This window comes from Amborella trichopoda, chromosome 13 (assembly GCF_054954075.1).
Source record: "Amborella trichopoda isolate Santa Cruz 75 chromosome 13, AtrichopodaSantaCruz75HAP2 v2.0, whole genome shotgun sequence".
In the NCBI taxonomy this organism is placed as follows: Eukaryota; Viridiplantae; Streptophyta; class Magnoliopsida; order Amborellales; family Amborellaceae; genus Amborella; species Amborella trichopoda.
This window is the reverse complement of record NC_142348.1, coordinates 4,368,618-4,378,452: the sequence shown is the minus strand read 5'-3', so window position 1 is coordinate 4,378,452 and position 9,835 is coordinate 4,368,618.

The following is a 9,835-nucleotide window of genomic DNA, read 5'->3' as shown; positions in this document are numbered from 1 at the left end:
GTTTCAGAAGTTCACTCAAGTTGAATATGAATCCATTGGTTCTTGTAGCCTCCTTCTTCTTGGAAATATTTTTTTGCCTCATTATTTTATGCATTCAATTAGAGCTCTTGAAGAGCCTGTCATGGAGTCAGATATTGGCTTCTAAATTATATGAACCAAACATAAAAATGGGGTTTTGAGAGAGAGAGATGGGTGTACTCAAATTTCTAAAATCTACCAAATAATAGTTACAGGTGTTACTACATAGAAAGAGAGATGGGTGCACTCAAAAATTTTAAAATAAAAAAAATGATAGTTACAGGGTGTTACTACGATCCTATTAATGCGACTATTAGGGGTGGCAACGGGTCGGGTCCAAAGTTGGACCTATACTCATACTGTTGGGTCTCGGGTCAATCTTGTTGAGTCTCGGGTCTGGTCGGGTCTAGTGCTATTTTAACTATGAGGTTTTTTATTTTTATTTTTTATACCATATATCCATATTATTGACAACAAAATTACAATCACCCGTCATTAGATTTCAAATTGTTTGATTTATCATTTAATAGCTAAAGATGACTACAAGTTCTTATTGTATACGATCATTAATATATGCAAATAAAGATGGTTTGAAGTATTTTGTCTCCAACAATTTATAGGCACGGGTCCAGTCCAACCAAACCGAACCCAAACCCGAATAATGTTCGTGTCCAGGTTTTGGACCCAAACCGGATCGACAGGGTCTCAATGTTGGATCGATACCTACACCATGTCGGGTCTACCTTGTGGTCCGTTGCCACTTCTAGCTACTATCACACTATTATTATTTGAAATTGGAATGTAAAAGAGTAGTTCAGAATTTGTTTGGGGGAGTATTTGTTTAATGGGTTGTGTCTTTGTCTTGCTTGTTTACTTGTTTGATACTACTCTCAATGCACTTATCGTTTGTCAAAACCCCAATTATTGCCTCCCACGCACAAACAACCACACCAAATAACAGAAAAGTACCACCCTGTCCCAACTCACCTGCTCAACCTTACTCCACTACACTCACAAGAGAGAGAGAGAGAGAGAGAGAGAGAGAAATCCATGCTTTATGTGTTTAAAGTTGAAAAAAAATGTGATAATTTGTGTGTGTACGAGAGAGAGAGTATCAGTTAGAGAATGGATGGTTTATGTACTTAAAATTGAAAAAAAGTGGTAAATTTGTGTGGGTGTGAGAGAGAGAGCATATTAGTTAGAGAAATGGATGCTTAGGGTACTTCATGGAATTTAGTGGTATATTTAGTGGCATATTTTGTGAGAGAGAGAGATGTGGCATGGTGCTAGTAGGCGTGATATGTGTTATTATTATATAACGGGGTGCGGCATGTGTGATGAAGTAGGAGAAGCTAAACTGGTGGGGCTCACCCACTCTTTTTGTTTTGAGATTCTCTTTTATTAAAAGAAAATGTTTTGATAGCGATGCAGCCCTATCAAAATAAGTAAAGCCTCAGCTCTGAACTCACTTAAAATTAGAGTTTTGGAGTCGAAAAACCTTGAAATTAATCATCTCGGCTTTGACCACTATGATTGTAGAAAAGAATAGAAAAATAGATTTTAAGCTCTAAATATAATGTATATTGTAACATGTTATCTAGACCGTCTATTTAACCCTTAAAAAAAGTGTTCGTAGATCTGTTAGAAATGTACCATTTTTCAATTTCAAATTTTATAGTTATTGTTGGAAATGATTTTAGAACTATAATGGAGATTTCTAGTTGGAAATAGTAAGAAAAGATATGGGAACATGTAGCTTAGTTGAATGTATTGCCCTTAATAGAGCAGAATGACAGACCATGATTTACATAGCCGATCTCAATTAATTGAAAAAAGGTTTTGATGATATTGATAATAGAGATTTTTTAGTATCCACAGTCCTTTATGGATGAGGATCGAGGCTTAAGCTTTTTAGAAATTGCATTGTTTATCATATAAGCAATAATTGTATTAGATTAGGGTCTGGTTAGCACAGGTGGCCAAAGTGTGGTTGTATCCTACGATGGCTTGAAAATCTATTTTTACCTTTCGTGATGAAACTTGAAACTGTAAAATAGTGTGAATTAGGCTGATCGGTACATGCTTGATAGATAATGTATTACAAGATGGGAAAAGTTTATATAGAGCCGAGGCTCTAAAGAACCAAATTCGAGTTTATCTCAAAAATTTCACTTGAAGAGGTTGTTTTGATGCCCAAATATCTTCAAATTGATCATCTCAACATCAAGATGTACGGACATGAGAAACAAATGGATTTCAAGTTTTGAAAAACACGTATTTTGTAATGCATTTTTGGACCGTCAATTTTCAAGATTTTGAAGTTTTCATAGATCTCTCAATTTATACTATTTTTGAAGCTTTAAACTTTATAAATAAAGGTGAAAATATATTTTAAGGCTATAAAAAAGATTTTCAGTATTGAAAATACATTTTTCGACACTATTTGAAGGTAGGCTCTAATTTGATTGTTTAGAGCCTAGGCTCTATACAAACCACACCCTTACAAGATTTACTGTTTCACAGACTGAAATTTATATATATTTTTAGATCTATAATTGTCAAAGTCAAGATGAATGATTTGAACCTTTCTGGTTTTGTAGGTGCAATCTACTTTTTTCACAACGCCGGAGCCTACGAAACTTTTCTATATCATTATTGGATTAGGTTTGGTTTCTAAAATGTTGCAACCTTAAACAATCCATTTAAGGCGCACTTTCAAATTCTATCATAACATACAATTTTGATGTAAAATATTTTAAAGATTATCTGAGAATCTATTTTCATATCTAATTATAAAATTTTAAACTCCAAAAATGATTAAAATCAAGTAAATCAATAAACATATGAAAATCTTGAAAATAGACGGTCTAGATAATCATATATCTCGATATCGAGGTGATCAATTAGAGGGTTTTTCAACATTAAAACAATCTTTTTCAAACTGATTTTTGAAGTGCATCCGTAGTTCTACATTTTAAAAGGTTGCAACCTTATATAAACTTTTCCCTTACTTAAATTAAAAAGGCACGAGCTAACGTTTTTTTATAAATGAACAATTTGTCTAAGCAAAGATCTAGGCGTGTATATGCCGTGTGTTACCTTCCCTTGTGTGCGTGACAACGGTTCGGGTTGGGACCCCAATCCCGAAAAAAGTGCAATTTACCTATGGGTCTTAAAATTTTAGGTAAAATATGAAATGCTCCATTTATATGCGGAAATTACAAAAAAAGTTGGTCAATCCGTTTTTTTTTTTTTTTTTTTAAAATTACCTTTCTGTCAATTTGAATTTTTATTTTTAGTTCTTTTTATTTTGCCCGTTAGTGGGGTAGTGCTTTAAAGCTTGGGGCACTGCCCTACAAATGATAAAAATAAAAAAAACCAAAAAAAAAGATCAAAATTCCAGTTGACCTAGAGGCAATTTTGAAAAAAATAGATTGACCGATATTTTTTGTAATTTTCGTATATAAGTGGAGCATTTTGCATTTTACCAAAGTTTTTAGGGTCTGCATGTGAATCACTCCCTGAAAAAGTGATACAGGACCCGGACCCCGACCTAGACTTATTCGGACCTGACCCAAAAAAAAAAAACGATATTTAAATATGTATTTCTTAAGGTGGGACCTAAAAAGTATTATCAGACTTGGACCCAAACCCAAATAGTATTTGGGTCCAAGATTTGAACCCGGACCCAATCCATCGGGTCCAATCTTTAAACCCATATCTAGACCCAGGGTCTATCCCTTGGGTCTCGAGTCGGGTCGATCCATTGCCACCGCTACTCATCTGTGGCTTTTTAAGTCCGAAAATCTACACTATACGGCTTGGAAGAGAGAAATGCTTGGGATGCTTGATTTCTTTTTTTTTTTTGTCTGAATTAAAAAACTAAGTGTGAATCATAGTTCTTTTTCTATTCCATATAAAAGTGTTTGTGTTCTAGATACTAGACTGATAATATCCGACAATATAGAGCCTCTGTACTGATAATATGATCAATTACAACCAGCCAAAAGATTTGTACGGTAAACTACTTAACCTAGAAACCCAGAAAGTGCTTAAATGGCACGGACGCCTAGCGTGGCAGGCTGTGATTGAAGTTTTAATTTGGGCAAAAGGCTCTCTTCTGGGTGGCGGAACCTTCTGACAGGCCTCTCGCGCGGTTTAGAGAAGCCCAACTGAGTCAGCTCAGACTCGGCTGAGTTAGCTGGGCTCGGGCAATAGCTGAGCCTAAGGTGTCTCGAATAAAAACGTCCAACTTGAGGATTTTAAAAACTTTCGTTAATAAAATTTAAAACAAATGAGAAATCTATTTGTGATGGCAAGGATTAAGAAGTATTTTGGCCATAAATAGTTATTTTTATATTTTTTTATCTTTTTGAAATTATTTAAAAATAACCCAAGTCACAAATTGATATTCCAAATTTATTTTTTTACTATTTTTTTAAATCTCATTTAGATGTGTATTGCTTGATCTTACTTTAAACATATAGTTCATATTTTTTGAAATTTTTTTTGAAATTTTTTTAACCTTTTTTTGGTTGCTACAACTGACTCATGCCTTTCATTCAAACATGGTTTAGAGAGGTGTTGAATTTTGTTTAGGGGATTTAAGCTTAACACCCGACTTTTGGTTTTGGTTAAGGTTTTCCGCTCCAGCTAAGATTTTTTGGCTGTGATTAAGCCTTTTGACCATTATCTAAGAAAATTTTCTCGGTAGGGTTGTAATGGGTTGGGTCTGGCCGAACCCAAACTTGAATAGTGTTCGGGTCCAAGTTTTGGATGCAGAACCGACCCACCGAGTCCAAATATTGGACTCATACCCGGACTGTGTTAGGTATACCGGCGGATCCCGGATCGGATCCGAGTCCATTGCCACACCTATTTCTCTCCCTCGCCACTCAAGAGCTTCGCCATGTATCATACACGTTCGCCAGCGTTTGAACAACCAAAAAGCTTTTACCAAACTTATGGCATATCCCTCTCTACATGGGAAATTTACATATATATTATCTTTTATTTTTGATATTTGAACTAGTTTTTAATATTTCCTATTTTATAATCGAGTCTAATTTTTGAGAATATAAAATGTATTTTTAATTTATCACTTTTTGTAATATCTTATTAAGTGTAAATTTAATATGTCTATAATTCTCACCATCACATATCTATAAAAAATTTAAAATTAATTCAAAATAAATAAATTATGGAATTACCCTTGAGCGGTTTGGTTATTTCATTATTTAAAATTATTTGTAATATTTTATATAGGTGTATGATGGTGAGAATTGTTTATGAGTAAGTGGGGAAAGGACCCCTACCATTCATAGGAATTGAGCCTAGGACATAGCATTGCAAATAGTCAAGCGCCAACCAATTGAGCCCCAACTCTTTTCCAGATGGTGAAAATTGTTGGCATATTAAATTTGAGCTTAACTTATGCATATAAAAAGAGATTAAGTTGGAATGCTTTATATTTTCAAGAAATAGAAGTCGGTTATAAAATATGAATATATGAGTTATTTTTAAATATAAAAAATAAAACAGGATTTATCTATAATTTTCCCTAAAACCCTTTAGAGATTTAAAGTTGGAATTAGAATAAGGGTGAGGTTTGTATAAAGTGTCAATCTTATACTATTGAAGTAAGGTGCACTTAAACAATTATGCCAAAAATGTAATTTTGGTCCCACAAAGCCTTGCGATGATATGGAAATCTCTTGTTGCCTCCAATTATGAAACTTAAAATTTCAGACATAATGATGATCAAGAAGATCTATACACACTTGAAAATTTTGAAAATAGACGGTCCAGATAATGTCTCAGAAAATGATCTATTTTTAGGACTAGAAATACCCTTTTCTCATGTCTATGAATCTCGAGGTCAAAATGATCGATTTGAGGATTTTTCAGCATAAGAACAACCTTATCTAGTGGGTTTTTAGGTGCAGTTTACCCGAACAGTCTAAGGAAGACACCTTATATAAACTTTTGGGTTAGAATAAACTATTGGGGGCCAGTTTTTGGTTTGTGAAAAGTCTTACTCAACCTTTGACCACGGCTTACGCTTTATAGAGAGAAGAATTCTGCTTAAGGTTTGATTATAGTTCTCAAAACAGGACCTGACCCGGGTCCGACCGGTAGAACTGGTGACCGGACCTCAGTCCGGTTCGACATAAGTAACCAGCATTTCTTGAGAACCGGTCAAAACTGGTTGATGAAGGGTTGAACTAGTTTGGCCGCCGGTCTTCCTGATTCTCGTGCATGAACTGGCCCAATCTTCCTCCCCACCTCTCTTTTTATTTTTTGGCCTATATTTTTTTTTTTTTCTATCTTCCAATTGTGGTTGCAAGTGACATTTTATTCTCAAAATCCTACGTCCAAAAGATCTCAAGATTTTGACAAAAATCGTCATCCTAAATGGTTTTTTTTTTAAAAAAGCAAAATGGTTAAAAGGAGGTTTTTCTTACTTACTATTTTTGGAATACATGAGCGAATTAAGCTAGAGTTCGACAACCCGGCCGGATTGACTCGGATTTCCAGAATCCAAAAATTGCATTGTCCCAATCAATTTGGTTTTTATTTGTTTACCGGGTCAATAATCAACTCATATGTTATTGAGATTTGTAAAGAGATTTGACGGTGATTGAGGAGGGTCCTATACAAACCATATGTGTGAGGGGCTTCTAGGATCATTACTCATTTTTTATTGATTTCAGATATTGAAAATAAGAAATATTGGCAATATAAGAACCACCAAAAAAAAAAAAAAAAAAATTGATAATGATGTCATAGCTGTTAATTGCGGGTAAATTTTAAAGGAAAAAGTTTACATAGAGCTGAGGCTCTAAACAATAAAATTAAAATCCACATAAGAAATTTCACTAAAAAAGATTTTTTTGATGCCCAAATATCCTCAAATTGATCATCTTGACATTAACATGTGTGGACACAAGAAAAAAATGGATTTCAAGTTATGGAAATAGTGTATCTTGTAACGTATTTTTAGACCGTCAATTTTCAAGATTTTCAAATTTTCATAGATATGCTCCATCTACACTATTTTTGAAGCTTTAACATTTAATTAAAGATGAAAATATATTATAAGGTTATCACAAAGATTTTCAGTATTAAAACCACATTTCTCGATACTAATTGAAGGTGGGCTTTACTTTGATTGCTTAAAGCCTCGGCTCGATACAAACTGCACCTAATTTTAAATAAAATAAAATAAATATAATTTTTTCCTGTATCAGCGATGGGACCTACCAGGGTCTCTAACGGCAAGTCATTCTTGACAATCGCCATTCCTCGACCTGATGCGGTGTTGATTATAGTCATGCCGACCTTTTCCTTGTAGTCATGTCGCAAAGAACAATAAAACAAGGAAAAATAGCGCCTATACCATATTCAAAATATGGCAACTATGGATACGTCCAAATTTATAGATAGGTCGCACGGAAGTACACGGGTCCATTGTGTACAACATGGAACTGGTGCTTTTTTTTTTTTTTATGAGGACGCGGTTTCTATGCGGCCAGCCCGCATATTGGAGATATGTGGGCTTGGCAATAAATATATTTTTTAAATATAATTTGATCTTAATTTTTAGAGAATATATAGTTTTTAACATGGAGATCATGAACATGAAAAGATATTTTTTTTTTGAAAACTATAAATAATAATTATATTAAAAAAATATTTGGACCTTTAATTGAACTTGTTTTTAGATGGACCACCGATTTGCATCTTTTTTTAAGATAGATGATTTATATCTCTGGACCGCATATTATAGGAATGCAGTCCAGCCCTCATGAAATAATTTTCTTTTTTAGAAACACCCTACGCCTTATTTTGTTCCCTATGTTGCCGCGAGTCCGATTTTCCAAATAACATATTATTTCTTATTTATTTTTAAAATTTTTTGAAATGTGGGGACCGGTGTGATGTGAAAACATCGACCACATCAGACCGTCCATCCCCCATAATTTTTAAAAGCAGATGGTCCAAAGCTTCTTAAAAAGACAAAAAATAAGCCAAACCAATATTTACAATATCAGACCTACCCTCCCATGGAACTTTTCAGGATGTTTCTATAGGGGATCCACCCAACCACAAAGACCCCAGGGTACCACAAAAACCTTTAAAATCTGATGACATTTTGTAAAGTCTAAGAGCATAGGTAAACTCACGATTTCGGAAATCAAAGAGAGTGCTCATGCAATCAAGAAATTAGAAAAAAAAAAATTACAAAAATGTTTGTAGTCCAGCGGACCACCTAAAATATAAATGGGCTTTAAGTTGGTAGTTTTTTTTCTATTAGATCAAGAGGGGGGGGGGGAGGGGGGGGGGGGCTTTTTGGTCCGATATCTTAACATCAGATCATATAGGATTGGGCAGTCCGAGAATTAACTCCTAGGAAGTCCCTTCATTTCAAAAAATTTTAACAAAAAGGAAGTGGGAGTATAGGGCAGTCCGAGAATTCACTATTAGGACAAGTCCCTTCATTTCAAAAAATTTTAAAAATAAAATAAACATGGCATTACTTCGCAAGAACATAACGATGATACAAGAAAGACAAAAAAAAAAATCAAATAACAAAGAATACAGAAAGGGATACAAGAATAAGTTGAGAGCAGCATAGACACTTTCTTTTTTTTTTAAAAAAAAAGAAAAACAAAAGAGAGAAAGCAAACTTACGTCTGTAACTAGTTCAGTGTGTAAGTACAATAAACAATAAACTCTCTCAGCGAATTGAGAGTTTATAGTTTCCGGCAAATAAAAAATAAATAGATTGGAAAGGGATTGAAGCATTTTATCATTCTGTTTAAATCAAAAAGTTATAAGGAAGAAGTTTTTTGAATTTTTTTTTTTGAAAAAAATTTAAAATACGGATTCATATCGGTGCTACTAAACAACATGATTTTTTGAATATCTTTTGAAAAACTCAGAGTTCTTAAAGTGAAAAAAATCATTTTAAACATAGACTTGCCAACTATGGTTTGGACCACGCCTGTTAGGTGGCCTGGGATGGGCTTGGTAGGCTAGAAATAATTTTGGGCTGGGCCCGCGTTAGTGCTGGCTTGGCTTGAAATTTTTAAGGTTTGTATATTACATTGAATAAATACCAATTTTTTTCCCGGCCAGTACTTGTCATGAATTCAGGCCCGGCCCAAAATAAAAATTTCAGACTTTGGCCTATCATGCACTGATACCGGTCGGGCTCAGGCTTGGGCTGGTTGCTAGTCGCAATCCAGCATACTAACAAAAAATTAGGATGGAAGTTTGTATGAATTCCGGAGGAGCATTTTTGTACTAAAAAAAGAGCTATCTGAGCTCCTCTTTTTTAGGTAGATCTACGTAAGCCTTCCCCTAATATAATTTTCTGGTTTTTATATCAACAATGGGACCCACCAGGACCTCTGAGGTGGGCCAGTTCTTGACAATCTCCATTCATTCATTTAATATGGTGGTGATTAAGCATATGCCCAATTTTTTTTCATTTTTTATTTTTTGTGGTCATGCGTTCCAAAAAAATAAAAGCAAACAAAATCACCAACTAGTTTGACCACTCCATGCAACCAACAAAAGCAAATTTTAGATTCTAAATATAGATTAAGCGGTGTAAGAAACAACAAAGGCATGGATGATTAGGAGACCATAAAATAGCAAAAAAACGATCAAAATAAATAACAAAAGTAAGAATCACATTAATCACAACATTATTTCTAAAATATAATAAAAATAGAATAATCCAATCCTTTGTTGCATGTTCCAAAACAAGAAAACCTTGTAATGATTATTTACCATCTCTTTCACCACA